The sequence below is a fragment of the Austrofundulus limnaeus genome, unplaced genomic scaffold (assembly GCF_001266775.1).
Source record: "Austrofundulus limnaeus strain Quisiro unplaced genomic scaffold, Austrofundulus_limnaeus-1.0 Scaffold107, whole genome shotgun sequence".
Taxonomy (NCBI): Eukaryota; Metazoa; Chordata; class Actinopteri; order Cyprinodontiformes; family Rivulidae; genus Austrofundulus; species Austrofundulus limnaeus.
In genome coordinates this window covers 118,431-140,454 of record NW_013952509.1, presented here as the reverse complement: position 1 = coordinate 140,454, position 22,024 = coordinate 118,431, and the positions used below count along the sequence as shown (strand labels likewise).

Sequence of the window (22,024 nt, the reverse complement as noted above, 5' to 3'; positions counted from 1 at the left end):
CATCCCGGCCGCTTCGCACTCGGCCGCGAACCGCTCCAGCGAGAGCTGCAGATCTCGTTCCGATGAAGCCAACAGGACCACATCATCCACATGATGTTATTTTAATCACTATTAAAATTCTCTTACAATCAATAAATTGTGTTTAACATTTTTGATTTGTAAAACTGTTAGCCCTGAACTGTAACTTATAAACTAAAACTCTCTTCAATAAATATTCCACCTGTGATCAAATCAGACTGAAAAATCCAGCAAAACAAACTGATTTTTGTCTATTGCACAGCACCTTGTAAAAGAAAAACTTGAAAATGTCTTTTTATTTCCTTAAGATCAAAATTTGTTTAAATGTTTGTTCTCTGCAGATGCTGTGTACCCCCACGCAACACACACTCTCCTAACAGCCTATTCCTTTCTTTTTGCTACACACTGAAAGTATTTGGTTTTGAAATCTAAAGGTGAATATGAGACAAGTGAGCAACATTTCAGCTTATTTTACCCACTACTGGACTACATATACAAATTAATAAAATAGCATTAATTGTAACAGAAAGCTAAGCAAAAGTATTGGAACACGTGACTGACAGGCATTTTCTTTTTTGTGTGTGTCCAATAAACTGAGATACAAACAATAAATAAAATTACTTGGCCACTTGACTATAAAATGAAACCATCCTTGACTAGCTCAGTGTCTCTTTGGGGAGAGTAATGGGCCCACTTATGAGGCAGGGCTCTAGAGCAGTGGGTCCCAAACTTTTTATCTTCTGACCCACAAAATATTCATGGCAAAAACTTGTGACCCCAAATATTACTGGTCTGAGTACAYGAACTTTGTTAATAACCCTAAAAACACAGGCTTTTTGACAATCTAAACAGCTTGTACACAAATATAAATACATTTTTATACTAATTTGTGTTTTTGTAATAGTTATAGGAAAAATATTACATCAGCAATTATTTTATTACCCTTTTAATTGATTTCTGGAGATCATCCAAGGTGCTTCATGACCCATAATTGGGTCCCAAGCCCAACTTTGGAAACTAAAGTGCAGTGGTTCCCAAAATTTTCAGCTTTTGACCCACAAAATAACAGTAGCAGAGACCTGTGCCCCCAACTATTTTTGGATGATAAACATTTGTATCCGGTAAACTAAACATGGACATAGTAACAATATTTTTTTTACTAAATTCACCCATTTTAAATACACTAACCTCACTCCTTTGTAACAACTAAGGAAAAAATGTCATTAATTCCTAAAATCTTTTCAGGACCCCCACTTTGATGTTTCGGGACCCCACTTTGGGTTTCGACCCCAACTTTGGGAAACACTGCTCTAGAGTRCGACCAATTTSGTCGCAAATGCGACCAGATTTCCTAATAGTGCGACTAAAAAAAATGTCTGGTCACACTGGTGCAACCGAGGGGGAGGGGGGAGCGGTYGCCCGCTGAAACTAAGTTTTCATCATGTTCCATAAAAATAATCCAGCAGTATCAACAGTTGCCCGCCGACAGTCTCATCTCTCCTAATAACACTGTACTCTGCTTGCGGGCTCAGCTACACCTCCCGCGCACACACACGTTTGTTGTTCTATCCTCGTGGGGACTTTGCATTGGCTTCCATTCATTTCCCCATCAATTATATAGCAAGCCATAACCTCCCAGGTAGACTACACACCTGACCCAAACCCTAAACTCACCAGGCTGTGTGTACCGGGGAAATGGTCAATAATAATTGTGCCCACCATAAAGCAAAAATCTGTACACACACACACACACRTAATATTTCTGTTTATATCAGTAATATTTCTGTTTATTAATCATTATTCTCTGTTCATCATTCTGGTTTATCCAAGGCCAAAGATCCATAGTTGTCCATCTGAGTGGCAGGTGTCTAAAAAAATTTAACCATGAAATGTTTAATATGTTTATAAGACATTCAGCTCTTAAACAATTGCACTTAATCTGGTTCAAATAAAGAACTTTGTTTACTAGATTGTTAACTAATTATTTTCAAGTTAATGTTGCCTTTAATGAACAGTGATTAAAAAATAACCTGTAAAACTCTGATGTTAAATGTGACGTGGTTGAAAATTTGGGTGCACCTAACTTTTGTGCTGGTGCGCCTAAGAAAAAATGTTAGGCGCACCGGTGCAACCAGTGCAAAAAGTTAGTCTAGAGCCCTGTGAGGCCCCCGCTCACCTGGATTTTTACCCATCTCCATTTACCAATACCAAACAATGACTACAAAGCATTCGACCCCATGAAGGAGGAAGCTAAGAACAATGCAGCACAGAGGGAAATCAGCCAGCTTTCGCAACAACTAAAAGGTGTGATGAAGAACGATCCACCAGTACAACACTGCAACCTGTCTATATCTGAGGTTCTAAAGGTGTACCAAGCAATGCCTCTAAGATCTTCCTACTTATCTAAAGAGGTAAACTCAAGAAGCAGAAGGAATAAACAGGATATTCTCCACCACATCGTTCAAAGTGTGCAGTGAAATAATAGAGTAGAGCTACCCTGAGTTCAAACTGAACAAAATGTGAGAGAAAGAGCCATCCCACAGTGATAATRTTTCATGACTACAAGGTCTATGATCTGAACAAAGCACAGATCAATCTTCCRGAACAAGAACCAGCATCCAGAGGCAGACATCCAAGACAGAGTCTCATGAGTGGAGAGCTGGACTGAGCTGAGCATGATCCACACCTACTGACTAAAGGCCTCAACATACTCCATCTGAAGCTGAACAGTCGACACGCAGTCACGTGGTTGTTCAGCGTTCGTTTTCTCACACACCTTAATAGCTACWGAGACACACCCAGACAAGTAGTCCCTCCCACAGGTGATCACAGCAAACACAAAATTATTTAACTCRGGCAATTTTACAGATGCCCATCTAGAACTTATTGTTTTTGTAGCTAAGAATGGTTCTCAACTTATATTCTGTATGCTATTCTGTATGCTAACTGATCGAACAGTGTTTGTGATTAAATTGGGGGGTGAGAAGCCTTTTCTCTCTTGTTACCTTTCAAAACTAAAAACAAAATATATTGTTTCCAAAACCCAAAACGAGGCATKTACAGTAGATTGTACAAATACTTTCGATTTTACATTTCTTTTTGGACTCAAGAAAAATGTTTTCTGAGAAGTTTCAGATGTGGCTTCAGTAGAGATGTATTCCTTCTGAATCAAAGAAACACACAGTAACAGCTTCTTTGAGTAACGAGCATCAGTGGCCCATTCGCTGACTAATAATGATGACTTCTGTGTGCAAATCAGCTCACAGTTAGCAACAGAGGAAAGGATGAGACCAAGGAAAACTTTGGTAGTTTGGTACAAAAAAATCAGCGTCTTACATGAAAAAGTCCATACTGTATGCCATGGTCTCATCTTCCTGGACTAACCCTGTCTCGAATGACAGAGAAACTTCACCAGCATAAAATCTGTGAGGTACTTCATTTGTTGTAATTGGCTATTGATTTAATCAAAGACATTTAGAGTTCAGATGTTTGCCTGATTTCATTACTTAGCTTCACTATAGACTCAATTGATTTTTTTCTATAATTATAAGCATGCAGTACTGCCAGGCCAGCAGTTCTGTGGAAGTGCACAAAAGAAGTAAAACAGGTAAACAAAGAGATCTGCCTTTTCTTGGAGTCACACAACCACTGTTTTTAGTAAAACCTACCAGTGACAGTGGGGAAAATCTGCTGTTTTTGAAAACGTATTTTTTATAGCAATTTGGTTTAATTTGATAAAAGAATGTAGCATGCAGCAGCCATTTTTGGATTATACTGTATGTACCTGTAAATCAAACAAAACACTGGTCAGTAAGAAACTCCTCTTTGCCCTGTGCAGAAGCTGAGGAGCAATGTTAAGCAGAGTAGGAGCTACTAGGAAGCACGCAACAGGCCTTCATTTTAGGGTTTGGTATWGAAAGGGTTTATTTCAATACCGGTGCTAAACTGATACTTTCAAAATGGTACTGGTTCCTAAACTGTATTTAAATCAGTACTTTAAAAATAAATAAATAAAACACACACACTCACACAGAGCTTTATGAAGCAATGACTATTTCTGAAGCAAAGTCAAACTTGAAATTGACAAACATATTAACTTAAAACCATTAATAATTTGTCTTTGCACCAAATATTCTTAAAGCATTCGTTGTAGGTGGAAGTTTCTTATTTTGTAAAGTGACACCACACTTTGAACCGCTTTCGACATCTCGACTATAATATATAATATATAACTGTTAACTGCAGCGGCACCTGTACAGCCCCTCTCGGTTCTACTCGATTCACTTTGGGTCGGGTCGGTTCTGCTCAGTGTCTGTGTGTCTCCACGCAGCCGTGTGAGTGATAATCTGCGGACTGTCCACAGTGGCTTCAACTGTTGTGTTAAAAATAAAATAAAATAAAAAGCCGTTGTGGTCTTACCGTTCGGACTTCACATTTATTTATTTATTTATTTATTTATTTATTTATTTATTTATTTATTTATTTATTTTCATGGTGCTGTTTAGCTAAGTGCTTATGTAACCGTGTCGGCCAGTTTGCTGAAAACCTCCCGTGATCTGCTCAGCTTCGTCTCATTCACCTCTCTCCAGGAAGTGTTTACAAGTTCTGCCTTTCCCAAAAAGGCAGTTTTATTTCACCATGTCGTTGTATTGCACCGCGCGCTCGTATTAAACGAAAGCATCTCTCTCCAGGAGAAAACTTGTTTTCAGTCAATCCATGAGTTAATCCATGGGCAGAATTCTGCTGCCGTTAAAATTCTAAGCGTGTTGTACTCTCTTCTACCCGAACCACAGGAGAGGAGGTTCTGAGACAGCGCGGCTGTGGAGTGCGCTTGGATAGGCGCATTGGACCGAGACCGAGCCGAGTCGAACCGCGTCCGTGAACATTGTGTGCCGAGGCTGTCACTTTTAACAGTGAACACCAGAGGGTGCAAATTAACAGCTTTCTTTGAGGCACCGAAGTTAGAGTTGTGTTTCGGTCTGTGTACTACCGTGGATGTTCGCCCCTGTGCCAAACTGGAACCAAGTTTYGGTACCCAACCCTACTTCATTTCTATAGCAGCCTGACGGTTGTTTCTAGGTTTGTAACCAATATAAAAAACAATATAAAATTGTACAGTTTCTCCTACAGTGGTGCTGGCTAATCAGACTGCCAGGTGGCAAAATGATTATTTGGTTGTGTCTTGTGGGTTGCAGCCGACGTCAGCTGCATTTATTGGCCACCTACGTCACTGCCCCGCGCTGTAGGATGTACCAATTCATAGGTGCAACCAACAAATGCGGCCGACAAAACCTTGAAAATGTAGGCTGGATCTGAGTACCCTACGCCACCGATGGTATCTCAAAATTCATTTCACCATCAACAATTTAAACAGTAAAACAAAAACGGCGGAGAGTTTTTTAAATATACGGCAGATGATTTTTTGTGAAGTTTTTTCTTGAAAAAAAAAAACTGAACCAATGTGATATAAAATGATAATGGTGAATGGTGGTCATGCAAACATACATCTTCTGTAGACTAGACCTTCTCATTTCACAGCTGTTTATACAGTCAATACAAGCGGCCTATAGTAGGCCGCAGTCTACACTGGCTGCAACCCATTAATTGAGACACAGCCATTAAAAGTCAAATATGGCCTAAAATGGAAATCAGTGACCAAAAGAAATGTATTTGAGAGCCCTTGAAAGTCCAGGGTTTTTTTTTTTTTTTTTGCTTATTTTTAGGAGGACATGTTTAATGTGAGATTTATTTTAGGTGTAATCTGGCCACTGAATTATATTCCTCTATTTCATTTATCTGTATGTGTTGAACCCAAATGCCAAAGCATCTGAGTCTGGTCACATTAGCAAAATCTGCTGCTAATGGCAGGGATAATGCAGCTCTGTTGCTAATAGCTAAAGGCATACATTCAAGCATCCATTTCTGCTAAGTGAAAAAAAATATGTATATTTATAGGACAGTCATATTATGAAATAATATGTCTCCAGTTTTAGCTTCTCTCCACTGGCTCCATGTCAAATTTAGAATGTAATTTAAAATCTTATTTCTAACATACAAAGCTGAATAACACCTTTTAGCAGAAAGTACGTACTGTATGTCTAAATTATGTTGGGAAACAAGCTGCTCTTTGCATCATAGGTTCTCTTTAGCTTTTAGCTTCTCCCTGTCAATTTCAAGTACAATTTAGAAAAATAATAATAATTAAAAATTCTAGTTYTAACATACAAAGCTCTCAACAACCAAGCTCCATCTTATATCAAAGATCTTGTTGTTCAATATTTTCCTAACAGAGCACTTCGCTCTCAGACTGCAGGTTTACTTGTGGTTCCTCCAGTTTCTAAAAGTAGAATGGGAGGCAGAGCTTTCAGTTAACAAGCTCCTCTCTTGTGGAACCAACTTCCAGTTTCTGTCTGTGAGGCTGACACTCTGTCTACTTTTAGGATTAGACTGAAGACTTTCCTTTTTGATAAATCCTATAGTTAGGGTTGGGCTGAGCTTCCTGAGTTATGTCTTAAGGCCCTGTCACACTATACTGTTGTAGACAAATTATGCTGACTTGTGAAAATTTAGTATGAATAAATTACAGTTATAAGATGCATTTGTCATTAGCATTATGGTATGTATACATCCAAAGGAGGCTTCCGGTAAATTCAATTTATTTCATCTTCGGCGTAGATCACTGTTGGACAAAAACTTTTCCAACGTGCTGTTCAGAATATTAGATAACGACAAAGTGAAGACAATCTGCTCATTTTCTTAGATAAATAACTTTTGAATCTTGGTGTTTTATAATGTATATGAAGGTTTTGTCCAGTGCCCTGAGATGACTTTTGTTGTGAATTGGCTCTATATRAATAAACTAAATTTAACTACATTTAAAGCTTATCAGACACTGCCATGGAGGGTGAGGTATTATGAAACTGACTGTGAGGGATTGTCTGTMATGTTACTGAAAAATMTCATACTCTYACTGGATGGATTTTAATGAAATTCAGAAAGAAMTCATTGGATGTCCATCAACAGCTCATTAACTTTTGCCAGTAATCCAATTCAAGATTGGCACAGCAGCTAAACAATATTGGCAAATACAATAACAAATATTATTTAATCAATTTTACAGATATTGAGGTATTGATATTGCTATTAAAATTTAGTGTGGAAGTATGTTTGACCAAAACATCCACATCTCAGTTCTCAGCATTAAATCAATTCACTGTAGTGTAATTCTGGAATAAAAGGCGGAAGGCAAAATGCATTCCTTTAATAAATGCAAGGCCTTTACAAAATAGCTCTTCTGAAGTGAGCCATAATAAAGCAAACTGTGGTGTAAAAATATCCACATGACGGCTCTTTATCCCTCCAGTTCAAACTGTCATGCAGAGTAGGAGGAACACCACAAACATTACCTCAAAATGGGTGTTTGAAAGACAGTACTCAGTGATGAGATGTTCATTAGAGCCTCACCTGCCATTTTGTCACAGCATCTGCCACTGCAGCTGAACACACACCCACAGACACACAGACAAACACACACTGAGAGCATCACATTCTTCTTCCACAGTTTGGAGCAATAATGTGTCCAACAACAGCCATCAGCTGCCTGTAAGTAATGACTGATTTTTGGATAAATCCAGGCATGAGGCTGTGGAAGCACCAAATGTATTTGTTCTGCCAGTGTCTACTTATTTGACAGCTTTTTTTTTCAATGCAGCTGTGAGACACCCAGCCTCACTTAAAGCAATGTCAGAAATATTAGGGTGGTGGCCTTGAGATTGCTGACTTCTATCTACTGGCAAATGCTGCACATTAATACAAAACCTTTCTACTTCCTGCAGCCTGAGGATCTGTTAGCCAGGAGCAGGGGTCCTTTCTCTTCATCAAAGCTGCAGAGAAAATCATGGTGCATCAAGAAAAATGCACAAAAGATTTTATGGTAGTTTAGGTCAATATTCTTTGGACCTCTAAAGACAATAGCTTCTGTTATCAAATTACTATCATTTCTTATAGGAATGCATATTGCCTGTCTCCTTTCATGACAGAGTTTTTAACTATGATCCGTATAMGTTGAGAAGAGATGGAACTGTAGGTGTTTTGGTCAAACATTGAAAGTACCATTATGTGCATGTTCACGCAAGATTATGATATCTTGTGCAATCGGTTATTGCTTGAAGTAGAGGCCATGAATCCTGTGCCTGGTTCTGCTGGAGGTTTCTTCCTGTTAATAGGGAGTTTTTTCTCTCCATCATTTGCTCAGGATGGGAGACTGTGATGAAGTGATTCAACACAATCTGCTGGCTTCTTCTTTAGATTGTTCTTTTTTTCATGTACAGTGCCCTGAGACAACGCATGTTGTGACTTGGCGCTATATAAATAATTGAATTGAATTGACTTGGATGCCTGTGAAGTGGCCGACACTGTGATGGTTCCTATTTTTAAAAAGGGGGACCGAAGAGTGTGTTCTATCACAGTTTCATGCTTCTTAGCTTCCCAGGATGTTGCTCCAGGGTGTTGGAAAGGAGGCTGATTGTTGAACCTCGGATTAAGGAGGAGCAGTGTGGCTTTTTTCCTAGTCATTATACAGCTCTTCACCTTTGCAGAGCTAAGATAATTATGGGAATTTGAGATTCCAGTCTATATGTGTACACATTTGTGGAAGTGGAGAGAGCTCATGGTTATGTTCCCTGAGTCGTTATGCAAGGGGTGCAGCAGAAGTATGAGATCCCATGGTTTGCTTTTACAGGTCATCCATCCATCCATCCATCCATCCATCCATCCATCCATCCATCCATCCATCCATCCATCCATCCATCCATCAACAGGTTCATTGGTGCCCATATCCAGCAGTCACTGTGTGAGGGGCAGTGTACACCCTGGACAGGGCACATGTCTTTTACAGTTTATCCAGTCCCTGTAAAACCAAAGCAGGAGCAACCAGCCAATTCTCACTCCCAACTCGTCACATATTGACGCTTTTCCAAGGTTCACTCTGCGTCCAGTTTTGGCGCGTCAGGTACTCCCTAGCATCAGTTATTGATGAGATGGGGTGGAATCTGTTGTCATAATCTCAGCAAGTGTAGAGAATGCACAGAAACTAACCATCCCAAAGCCTAAAATTACCTAATATTTGCCCTAGATATCCTATCCCTGACCCCACTACCTAAAATTAACTTTCAACCCTGATCCCTAATATTAACCATGGACCCCAACTCAAAGACCCCTATATTTTGCATCCCAACACATCAAAACCGGACGCAGAGGGAACATGGAAATGCCTGGTGCATCAATAACTGATGTGAAGGGGTTTCCCCACACGTCAAATTAAGACGCAGAGGAAACCTTGGAAAAGCATCAATATATGACGAGCTGGGAGTGGGAATGTGTTAGAGCAACCAGTGCAAGCAATGTGATCTTGCGGTCCTCACCGCCCTCAGTTGAAAAAAATAATAATTTTCCTTCTGAGGTGGTGATCGTGGCCCAATTTTAGGTTGCAGCCCAAGGGTTAAGAATCTCTGTTCTAACAGACATTTAAAGAGCTATGACAAAAGCTGCAAGTCATACATGTGTTTGCAATCTTCATTATCAGGTCAACTGCACTAGTATTCGCTTCTTTAAAGCTTTTCAATGGGGTTTGGTACCTATGCTTGTGGTGTATTTATGCCCCTGGCCTGTGGTCCTGGCTTTCCTTTGCCTTAGTTGTTATACTCCATCAGCTTCTAGGTGTGATATGTCTCTGTCAATTCTTGGAATACTGGGTCTGGACTTGTTTCTAAGTCAATCTGGATGTTATGTGTCAAAGCTGCCATAGTTCCTACATCCTTCCCATACCCCCACATCTCTAGAATGGGCCTTCTAATTGAGTATAAATCAATCTTAAACCTAGTGTCTCACTTACAGGGATGTGTGATGAAAATTGCGCAGTTTTCCACTTTTACCAACTGCTGAGACCCAGTTTTGCCCTCAGTCAAAACTAGTTCTCACAGCTTTATGTGTTTAACATCGAGTGATTGGTCAGAACTCTGTGGGCAAATCAGCCTTTTTATTGCCACACTGTTGCCAATGTGTCTTGAGGATTAAAACCAAGTGAAGATTCAGTGCAGTCTGCTGGCTTCCTTGGATAGATAGTTTTTACTGAAAATTAAATTGACTGTAATTTTATTTAAACTGGGTTCTGAATTGTTGCCAACACCAAAATAGCAATAACTTCATTTTTAAATAAAATTTTATGTGATAGCTGAGAGTCATTCACTCTGAGCTTGACATTTTATCTTAGATAGCACTTAATATTTTTTTCAAGGTTTTAACAAATTGGCTACCCAGCAATCATTTCTCGTCAGAAGATGAGCTCTGTCTTAAAGTCTAGCGTGAAAGCCAGCAGCTGATATGTATTTCTTCAAGAAATGTTAGGCTTTTCATTTTATCTGCAACAAATTCACTCCACATGGTTGAACGTTTCAAAATGTCAGGCTTGTGTTGTATTTCCTGTCTCGGTACAAAACCTCTCTACGTCAACACATATCTTTCATCATGCTATTGTTTCGAGGGCATGAGTGTAATCATGTGTGAAATTAGTTTTGATCAGGTTCTGATGGTGCTCCATGTCTCGGTGGATGAATTTAAAACCTATCTAATTACGATATAAATGACAAATGAACTGTACTCATAAAGCACCTTTCCAGTCAGCCAGGTTACTCAAAGCACTTTGCACACAAACTACCCTTATTACCCATCCATACACTCCTTCATGCACCACTCTGTTACATCTCTACACAGCTTATCTGAACATGTTCTATAAAGTCTATGTTTTAGATCTCATTCACACACCAATAGGAGGGAGGCAATGAAGGATTCAGTGCCTTGGGGCACTTCAGCTTGTAACTGTCTAAAATCAAACCTCTGACTTTCAGTGTTTCACTTATGTCAGTTATTTTTCTGTGTGAAGGAGAAGCAGAGTCCAAACAACCTGTTGCTCTGTCACTAGTCAGGAAAAAAATATTAAACTTTTACAGGTTTCGTGGTAAATTCAGGATTTATTAGTAAATTCTTTAAAATATTACCCGAAAATGGCTGCTAGTTTAGAATTGCAAAATGTTAAAAGCACAAACATGGTTCCACTTGAACAAGCGGTGTTTTATCTGGTGAGGACAGGCTGTCTCTGTCTGCTCCTCAGCCACGTCATCTTTCATCCTCTAAACTAAATCTTGTTGCATTTCCCCTGTAAGGCTGTGAATCATTGCTTCACCCTCCTGAGGGGATCCACATCGATTGAGAGGTCATGCTCCTCTTCGTTCATCACCCGTCCATCCTCACATATCTTCCTGGTTTTGTCCTCCTCCTCCCTCTCTGCCTCCTGTCTCCTCAGATTTTTTGTAGCTCCACTTCAGTTCAATAGCTTTCTCTGACTTGTCTCTAACCTTTTCCTTATATGTCTCGTATGTTGTAGCCTATTTTCTAACTAAAAGTAGTCTTAAAACAATATTTTTTTTATATTTCCAATATATGCAGAGTTGTTGCAACAACAGTTTTCAGAACATTGGAGAAACAAAATAGTTACTAATCTGTCTTATTTAAAAGAATGGGCTAAATTTGGTGTGCATCTCTATTACATCCTCTGACTGCTACACATTGGGATGTTTTTGCCTAAAACATTGGCAATAATGTTTGTCAACCCTGTCAGTCTGTTAGCAAAATATCTCATGAATCACTGGACAGATTTGAATGAAATTCTTTTCCAGGGGCACCAATACATTACTTAAATTGTACATTGCTTCCGATGACGTGTGCATGTACCAATTTACAGCAGCATCATGTTCACTAATCAGTTCTGCAATCAGGCAGTAGACCAAGAGCAATGTCTGCAGTGTGGATGGATTTCACTGTAAACAATGGAGACAAAAGTAAAGTAAATTATACTCAGCAAAGCTGTCAATAAGAAAGACAAATTTAATTTTAATATTGGTTTTGATACTGATAAGAATATGTCCATCTTTTACCATAAATGTAAAATGTTCTTGATGTTGTTGCACCATTTAAAATTAAACCCTGGTTAAATTAAACCTCTTGTTCTGCCAGACGAGAGTGTAAGGTGGCGGAATGCAGGTGGAAACATAAACTGCAGGTGTCTTTTGTTATGTTAAAAGACAGTCTATGCAGGTACCAGGACATTGTCAAAGTTGGAAAAGTTATTTTTTTCTCTGTTATTGTGAATATTCATTCAGTTTCTTCTCCACCATTGCCTCTGTTCTGAACACCCCTCTATTTTCATAACTCAACTCTCCTGAAACTTATAAGTTCCTGCAGTCTTTGACCAATAAGATACAAAATCTTAGTTCACTCATTTAGCCTCCTCATGATTCATCCTTCTCCATCACAAGCTCTGCAGCCTTCCATCAGTTTTGAGCCTGTGTGTTTTAATTAGATGGAGAAAATAATTAACAGCATGAAGACTTCATCATGTCCATATTTTTACAAAAGGGTTTTAAGCTTCTTRGTTCTGACATTTTAGAGATTTTTAACAGCAGTCTCAGTTCAGGTGTTGTTCCAGTTAGTTTTAAACATGTAGTTGTGCAGCTGCMGCTGATAAGACATAATCTTGACTCATCTGTCCTTTCAAATTTTAGACCCATTGCTAAACTTCATTTTTTATCAAAAGTTTAAGAAAAGCTAGTTTTTACTCAGCTGCAGACCTATTTAGATGTTCACAAAATTCTTGAATCATTTCAGTCTGCTTTTAAAACTCTTTACAGCACAGAAACTGCACTTGAAATATTTTTAATATTTTTTTTTCTACAGATTCTGGAGACTGTTGTACTTTTTCTTTTAGACCTGACAGCGGCTTTTGATAAAGAAGGTAGTCTTCAGTTACTAAGTAGGAGTTTCTTGTTTGGTGGAAGGAGTTTGTCCAAGACAGRATTGGTTGGATTGACTATATTGGGTGTGGTTTGAAGAAGCTGGCGGCAGCTGGGAGTCAAAACAGCCCTAACCAGCCTGAAAGAAGATTGCTATAAATGAATAGAACTTAATATTAGTCATAACTTGAGACAAGATGGTGCTAGCTGAAGGAAATTTGGAGCCAATACATTATATTTACTAGCCTGGCCCTTGCTTTCCTACGCAGCTCCGCTCAATTCTAGTTTCCCTTCACTGCTCCATCTGGGACTTCTCCCATTGACAAGGATTTCGCTGGCAGATTTTTAGCCGGACCAATCAGAGAATAGAATGTCAATTTTCTGCGCAGTGTCTGCTTGTAGTTCATTGTACCTGGGCCAATCAGCAAACAGAAGGTGGAGTTTTGAATGACGTCGATGTTCTGAGCAGCGTCTGCTACTCATTTTAGCATACGGCAGTGGAGGACATGAATGAAGCCAGTCTGTGTTGATAAGGCTTCCAAATTAAATTAAATTTGTCTGACAAAGCAGCAGCTCTCATTTAAAGTCGACTCGTTCGGCTCGGTATATTTCTCCTTTCAGTAAGGTTGTTTACAGCACACGCGATTTACGGTTAGCTTCTTAGCTTAGCCTCCGTCAAAGCGACAACACATGCATGCTTCAGCAGAGGCCACGCCTCCTGCAAGAAATCAATTCTCTATGCATCAAGTCCAGACCGTTATACAAAGCAAAGTGAAGGACAGGGTCTGGTTTGAACCAGGCTATATATTTACATGTTCACAATAATTTTCCTATTATCATTACTTACTCTTTTACCCACAAGACAAGTCAAAGCACTGCAGCTCATCCTTTAACACTAACAAAAAAAAGCGTGATCATATCTCCCCCGGTGCTGGCTTACCTTCATTAGCTCCCTATTCGTTTTAGAACTGATCTTAAAATTTTATTGATGACCTACGAGGATCTAAATGAATTGGATCCTGAATATGTATCTGTCTGACCTCCTGCAGCCYTATATGTTCTCCAGATCTCTAAGATCCAATGAGCATTTGCTTTTGGTTGTCCTCAGAGGTGATCGAGCCACTTCAGTTGTGTCTCCTAATCTGTCTTTTTATTAGTTGTGATGTGAGAAGCTCAGTCATCAGGGAGGGACTCAGAGTAGAGCTGCTGCTCCTACACATTGAGAGCTAGTTGAAGTGGCTCGGGCATCTGGTTAGGATGTATCCTGGACGCCTCCCTGGTGAGGTGTTCCGGGCATGTCCGACTGGGAGGAGGTCCAGAGGAAGACCCAGGACATGCTGGAAGGACTATGTTCCTCAGCTGGCCTGGGAACACCTTGGGATTCCTCCAGATGAGCTGGCCCAAGAAGCTGGGGAGAGAGGTCTGGGTCTCTCTGCTTAGGCTGCTGCCTCCGCAACCCAACCCCAGATAAGTGTAAAAAAAGGATGGATGGATGGATGGATGCGAAGAAATTTTGTAACTGATTAATTGAATATTAGATTCAGTTTTGTATTTTATACTTTCTGATCATTACAGCTTTAAGGCCATAACAGAGTGTGTGTTATCATGTGTTCTTTCCTTAGCCTATAAAACTGAGTGACGTTCTGACGTAAAGGTAACACCTCCAAGGGTGTAACCAGGAAGAAAGGTACATTATAAGCTCTATTCATTATTATGGTAAAAAGAAGTTGTCATTGTTTTGCAGAGTGTCTGCTCATAGCAGAGCTCTTGTCTGTTTGTTTTGGTTCAGCTGAAGGTCTGACTGAGGCCTGTGTGCTGAGTGCTGTTTGAAAGAAGAAATCGAGCGGATTCCTGTTTTATTCGGAGATACCATTTTGAAAAACACATATTTTTCCAACAATTTGGTGACCACCGACGGTGATGTACGGATGATTTTGAAAAAGCAGAGAACATTGGATTTTATTTTTGGCTGACGAACCTGAGAAGATTTTATAACATCAACTGCTGAGAGTAAGTACAGAAAAGCTTCAATATGCCTCCTTTCTTTTCCAAAGAAGATTTTTGCCAGCTTCTCCAAAGGGTGACGGTGTTGGAGCTCAAGATTTATCGTCTGGAGGAGATGAATGCTTTGGAGAACTCAACATGCGTTCAAATGGATGAGAAGGCTGAGAGGAGAGATCCACAGGATGAGGAGATGGAAGCTGCCTCTGAGAGTAAAACTGTATGGAACTCTCTTGGTGCCAGACCAAAAAATCTCTCAGGAAGGATTCAGCTCTTAGATGACAATTAATGGCCAGAGTTACAGAGAAATATTTTTCCTCCACCAGCATGGGGAAGGAAGCAGCAACAGGCTGAAATCAAAACAACTGATAACAGCCAGAGAAATGAAGACGGAGCAGTATTCCTTCAAAACAGATTCACACCACTGGAAGAGTCTGGAGAGTCTTAAAAATGTTCATCCTCTGACCTCAGAGAGGGACCTGAGACCACATCCAGATCCAGCTCAAAGCCAAAACAAGTCCAAAGAGACTTTCAAGAATCAAGAAATGCTGATCATCACAGATAAAATGGTGAATGAGATCAGAGGCTTCTGGAACAAGAAAAAAGTCAAAGTTTTGAGTTTTGCTGATAAAGTGTCTGACCTCACAGAGAAGATTCTGGAAATCACAGCAGAGTATCCATCTCTGAAGATGCTCATCATTCATACAGGAAGTGATGAAGTTATGAACCAACAGTCAGAAATCCTGAAGAAGGATTATATTCTGCTGCTGAATGCAGTTAAAAGTCTCAACATGGATGTGTTGATCAGTGGGCCCATTCCTACAGCAAGAGGAGGGGCTAAGAGTTTCAGCAGACTGTTGGCTCTTAACGGTTTTTTGGAAAAGTACTGTGCTGACCACTCTGTGAGATATGTGGATAACTTTGATCTCTTCAGGGAGAGAAGAGATCAAAGAGATCATCTGTTCAAGTCTGATGGAATGGTTTTGAACTGACATGGATCAGAGCTGTTAGCTTCAAACATGACGTATTTCCTGAATCAGGTTCCAGCTGGAACCAAACAACAGAAGCGTGATCAGCTGACTTCAGAGGCTGAAGAACCACAGAGAGGGGAGTTACTTCAAACAGGTGAACTGGAAAAACATCTGGTTTTATCAGCATCACAAACAGAGGAACCAGAAAATGTGTTCCCSCAGGCTACAACTGAAGAACAATTGACCACTACTTCTTCTCCACCAGAGGAACCCAAACCATCAACTAAGAATGAGAATGTACAACTTACATCCAAGAAAAAAGTGTACCGGGTCGGAGACCACTTTGAAGACCCTGTGGAACGAGAACAGGAGCGTTCAGATCATCGCACAAAGCTACAGAACCTTTGGATGAGGAATAAAAAAAATGGACAGAGAAGAAGAAACAAGAGTGGAAAGAAAGCATTATGAGTCTTATCCCTGATGATAAACATTTTTATGTCTGGGAAGATTAAAAATTGAATTTCTGGGGTTGGCAACAGTTTAGAAATATCCTGATGTAACAACAGATGTTATAACTTCTCTTTATAAAGTTTTCATAAAATTTCTTATAGTTTTGACATATTTTATGTGTCAAGAGACGGATTGAAGAAATTTTGTAACTGATTAATTGAATATTAGACTCAGTTTTGTATTTTATACTTTCTGATCATTACAGCTTTAAGGCCATAACAGAATAAGAGTTGGTGTGTGTTATCATGTGTTCTTTCCTTAGCCTATAAAATTGAGTGATGTTCTGACATCTGATGTAAAGGTAACACCTCCAAGAGTGCAACCAGGAAGAAAGATACATTATTAGCTCTATTCATTAAAAAGTAAAAAGAAGTTGTCAGTGTTTTGCAGAGTGTCTGCTGAGAGCAGAGCTCTTGTCTGTTTGTTTTGGTTCAGCCGAAGGTCTGACTGAGGCCTGTGTGCTGAGTGGTGAATGTACCTGATTGGAGTCAGAAGACTCAAAAYAAAGTTTTAAAGAAGAAATTTAGCAGATTCCTGTTTTATTCGGACAAACCATTTTGAACAATGCATGTTTTTCGGATGGATGGATGATGGATGGAGCTACTTTCTGACAGTGCTGAATGATCTTTTGAGTATTGGTGCATTTGTTTTAACATTAATAAAGATATGGTGTATAAAATTTTTACATATGCTCTTAATGCCAATGTTATCAATTAGATTTAATTTAATCATTTTCTTTCAATTCATTTAATGTCTATTTTTACTAAAGCATTTTATTATTAAGTGTCTTATTATTGAGCTTATAATTGAGATATATCATTGGTGAGTCGTGGTGCATGGTTACTGTGCCTCTCCCAGGAACAATATATCATTATTGCTGTTTATCACTCAACACCTGAAGGCAAAGCGTAATTTTTTTATTTTGTTTTTGCCAAAATTACTGTGAGTGTTTGTCTGCTTTGTACAAATGAATCAATTAGTCACAATTCAACAGTAAAACAAGCAGCAATAGATAAAAGCTGGTGTGGTGAGAGTCATCAATAACACACAAGAGTTACACATTGAACACAATCTTTGCCTAAAACGTTTCCATTAATTCAACTCTGTGTGTTTATTAACTAAATATATCATGAACACAAGGAAATAAGGATGATTCTTTACAGTCTTTATTAGACTGTTTAGGTGAAGTTAGATCATGGATGGATTCAAACTTTCTCCATTTGAATGATAATTAAAAACTCAAGTCATTTTATTTGGACAGAAAAATACTGGAAGCGACCCTGATGAAATTCTTGGATCTTTATCTCTATTTTATCAGACAGATCTTGGTGTTGTCTTTGACAGCCGTTTGAAACTGGATAAGCAAGTGAATTCAGTTAACAGGATTTTTTTCTGTTTTTTAGCCAAGGTGAAGTCCTATTTTTGTTTTAGAGACTTTGAGAAAATTATTCATGCTTTCATCACAACACATTTGGACTACTGTAGTTCATTGTACAAGGGCATAGATCAGTCCTCCCTACATTGTCTCCAAATGATTCAAAATGCTGCAGCCCGACTTTTAACTGTTATGTGGAAATATGAGCATATAACACCTGTGTTGGCTTCATTACACTGGTTACCTGTATCTCATAGAATTGATTTTAAGATTTTATTGTTAGTTTTCAAAGTTTTGAATGGCCTTGCTCCAACCTACAGTATCTTCATGATCTTTTGCATGTTCACTCTTCAACTACAAAACTGAGGTCAAACTACCACATGCTTCTAGATGTTCCAAGATCCAGATTAGAGGTGATTAGAGGCTATATCTGCTCCCAATCTATGGAACAACTTGTTCTTTCATATTAGATCTACTCACAGCTTGGAAAAGTTTAAAGTGCTTCTTAAGACTCACTTTTAATCAGTGGCATTTAATTAAAGTAAAGCCCGGCATTGTAATTTATCTGTTCTTACTATTGTTGGTTGTAATTTATTATGTWTTTTTTTTTTAGCATTTTTTGTGCTTTTGTGATATTTGTGGATTGCTTTACAGCACTTTGGCTTCACTTCAGCACTATTAGCTGTTTTTAAAAGTGCTTTATAAATAAAGTTGACATTGACATTGACAGTGAAGGAAGCTTCTCAAGAAAGTAAACAGGGACGTTTACAATTAAATAACTTTTGAAGTGAAACCAATTCAAGCTGGCTGCCAGAGCTAAATGACCATARCTAAAACAAACATGGCTATATCTCACTCAAATTTGCAGATACCGAGGTAAAACCTTGTGTGGTAGTTGCTGAGAGTCATTCACAACACATATTTTGAGCACTAGCACATGACAGGATGTGGTATCTGATCCTTTAGGTAAAGCTATAGGCTTTTAATTCCCCAACTATTTTTCAGTTCTTCAAATAATGTAAGTCAATAGAAATTTGAGTCCACAGTTATTATTAACCTTTTCCTCAACTTCAGACCAGACAGGAGAAAAAAGGAGAGGATGGTGKGCATGAAGAGAAAGTAAAGATGACAGCAAAGATCAAAGCATGAAACAGMTAATGAGACACAAAAAGGAATTAGCTTCTCCTGCCTCTGCCTGTTTCCCTCTGTTCTCCATTTGATCTCTTTCTCATTTCTTTTTCTTGCAGTCTCACCAACAGGCCTCTGCTCTGATGACTGCTTCACAGATGTAATGAGTGTATTTTATCACTAAAATGGAGACAGAGCACTGGCACAAAGAGAAGAATAAAGGCAGAAATACAAAACATGAGGGGATAACAGAGTCATTCTCACCTGCCGCTGAAAGCAATATGCATTTCTCTGAGGAATCCAAGACTTTTAATTACATCAGGTGTTTTACTACAGAGCCAAATATCACATCTCCATTTCTTCACCCGTTTGATTCTGAGCAGAATGTGTGGAGCCATGTACTTTCTACGGTCCTAAACAAGGTTTTTTTTAATTTTTTATATTTTTTTCAACATAAATGGCTCTTTATTTTGTAGGCAATGAGCCTCATGCAAGAACATTTTCGTATTCTTATCCTAAATTTCTCTTACTTTTGTTTGTACGAAGCGTTCATACGAAGGGCTCGTACAAACATGCCACGTCAGATTCAGCAAACTCTTCTATCTTTAGGAAAAGTGTGTAAATGAGCAGTGTAAATATGATGAACGCATATTCAGGCGCTCGAGGAGAGGTTAGCAATAATTACCACCCCAAAAACACCATATAAGGCTATGCTTCCTGCCCCACATGCCAGGAAATGTTCATTCATGAAAATGACAGCGAAAACTAAAAAAAAAAAAACCCTTCCTGAGTTCGGAGACTGAAGTCCTGCTCTCTTATATCCAGAAAAGAAAATCTGTCATTTTTAGCAGCGTCAGCTGTGGAATTAAAGGACCTGCTAAAGCCAAATAACGAAATGATGACTGCGGTTAATGTTCCTGTGGGTCATATGCAGTCACAGAAATAAAAATCTAAATCATATTAATCTCTCTCTAGTCCTGCTCCAGTTTTCCTTTGGTCAAATATTTTTGATTCAAGTGTAAACAACTGTGTTAAATAATTTTCATAATTTTCATTTTTTTCTGATGTTTCCATCATTGGGGATGGCCACCTCAGTCACAACATTGGTCCTCTGCTATTTATCAACAATCACAATGTCCACTGGGTTAGCCATTACCATCTTGTCTGTTTGAATCTGAAAGTCCCCCAGGATTTTAGCTTGGTCATTCTCCAYCACCTTGGGAAGTGATTCCCACTTTGATCTAAGTGTCTCCGGTCTGTACTCCACACAGATGTTTTGGTACACTACCAGACACTTGGTTATGGTGATCCATGTATTCCTTTCCTGCTAATAATCTTACCCTCTGCTGTGAGATACTGGGTTGTTTTGGGGGCGTCTTTGCACAGCCTGCACCTGGGATGTTGCCTGGTATGATAGATCTGGGCCTTAATTGCTCTTGTGCTCCAGGCCTGCTTCTGTGCTGTTATGATCAGGGCTTCTGTGCTTTCATCCAGTCAGTCATGCCCTCTCCAGCCATTAGTAGGATTTGGTCATATCAACCACTTCAGCTATCTGCCAGAGGTACATGCACAGATTTTTCCTCCCATGGTGGTTCCTTCAGCTCTTTCTCTTCTAGTTTCTATTGTCTGAGACAATCACTGAGCACTTCGTCTCTCAGGGCCATCTTCCTGATTTATTCTTGGAGCTTGGATATCTGATCTTGGATGGTGAGTCAGATGCTCACCAGGCCTCTGCCTCCTTCTATGTTTAATGTAGCCTGTAGATAGACTGGATTTGGGGTAGAATCCACCATGCATGGTACGTAGTTTTTATGTTTATCATCAGTGATCTCAATGTCCTCTTTTGGCCAGCTTATTGTCCCAGCAGGTTATGTTGATTATTTGGCTGAGAGGGTTCAGGCCTATACAGAACAGCAGTGGGGACAGAGCATCTCCTTGGCATATTCCACATTTTTTGGAGATTTGCGCAACTGGACTCTGGGGTGGTTTTCCACTGCCTCATGGAGTTTGCAGTGAAGGCCCTCGGAGTGTTGCTGGCCTTGTAGAGTTTCACACATTCCAGGATCCGTGTGTGGCATTGAGTCATAGGCTKTCTTGTAATCAATCCAGGCAGTGCACAGATTTTCTTTTCTGGCTTTGCATTCACAGGCGACTGTTCTGTCAATGTATAGCTGGTATTTGGGTCCTCTGGCATTTTTCCCAATGCCTTTTTGTGCTTCTGTCATGTTTTGATCGGTGTGCCTGCTTATCTTAGCTACTGTGATGCCTGACAACCACTTCCATGTTGTGGTTTTCCAGGTTATCGGCTGATAGTTGGATGGAATTGTTCCCTTCTTGGGGTCTTTCATTATCAGGAAAGTTTGGCCCTCAGTCAGCCATTCAGGGTGGGTCCCATTCTTCAGCACTTGGTCCATTTGTGCTACTAGGTGCTCATGGAGCCAAGTCAACTTCTTGATTCAGTAGGTGTGGATCATGTCTGGGCCTGGTGCTGACCAGTTCGTCATACCTGACAGTCTTTGTTGAATGTCTGCCATTGTGATGTTCACTGAATTTTGTTCAGGGAGATTATTGTGGTCTTCTCTTAGGTCTATAAGCCACTGTGCATTATTTTTATGTGATGCTTCTTTCTCCCGAATTTCTTTCCAGTATTGTTCAGTYTCCAGCCTTGGTGGGTTGGCTCATGTTTTATTACCCTGCCACTGGGAGTTCACTTTAGAACAACCTGTTAATTTGTTTGTTTTCTGTCGGGCAGCCAAGACTTAGAGTCTTTGTTTGGCAGTTCCCAGGGCCTCGAGTATGGGCATCTGTTTGAATTCCCTTTCTGGATGCAAGGAGTTCTGACAATTGTCTGACTTCGTTCCGTGTTGCCTTGATTTTGGCCTCCAACCATCTCCTCCATGGTGGACATTGTCCATTTTGGCTGYTCCTGAAGTTATCTTTGCCAGGCATCTCAAGGATCATTAACACTGTACTGTTTAGTAGTTCATTGGTTTCTGTGATAGTCACAGTAGGGATCGTACTTAGTGCCGCATTCACGTACCAGATTGATAATTAGATGATAACCAATTATTTTWCCTGAACAACATTAATAAAAATTTGACCAGAAGTAAACCAGATTATTCTTTAGGAAACAGTAGTAAACTGTAATCTGTATCATAATCATAGCTAATAATAAT

The 22,024-nt window shown here is 39.4% G+C and overlaps 1 protein-coding gene across 1 annotated transcript in view; it reads right to left on the bottom strand.

Annotated features, from left to right (window-relative positions):
• Positions 1–22,024, bottom strand: part of oprl1 (opiate receptor-like 1) — a gene marked incomplete at its 5' end in the record, with an annotated part of 180,444 nt that overhangs the window by 124,514 nt on the left and 33,906 nt on the right.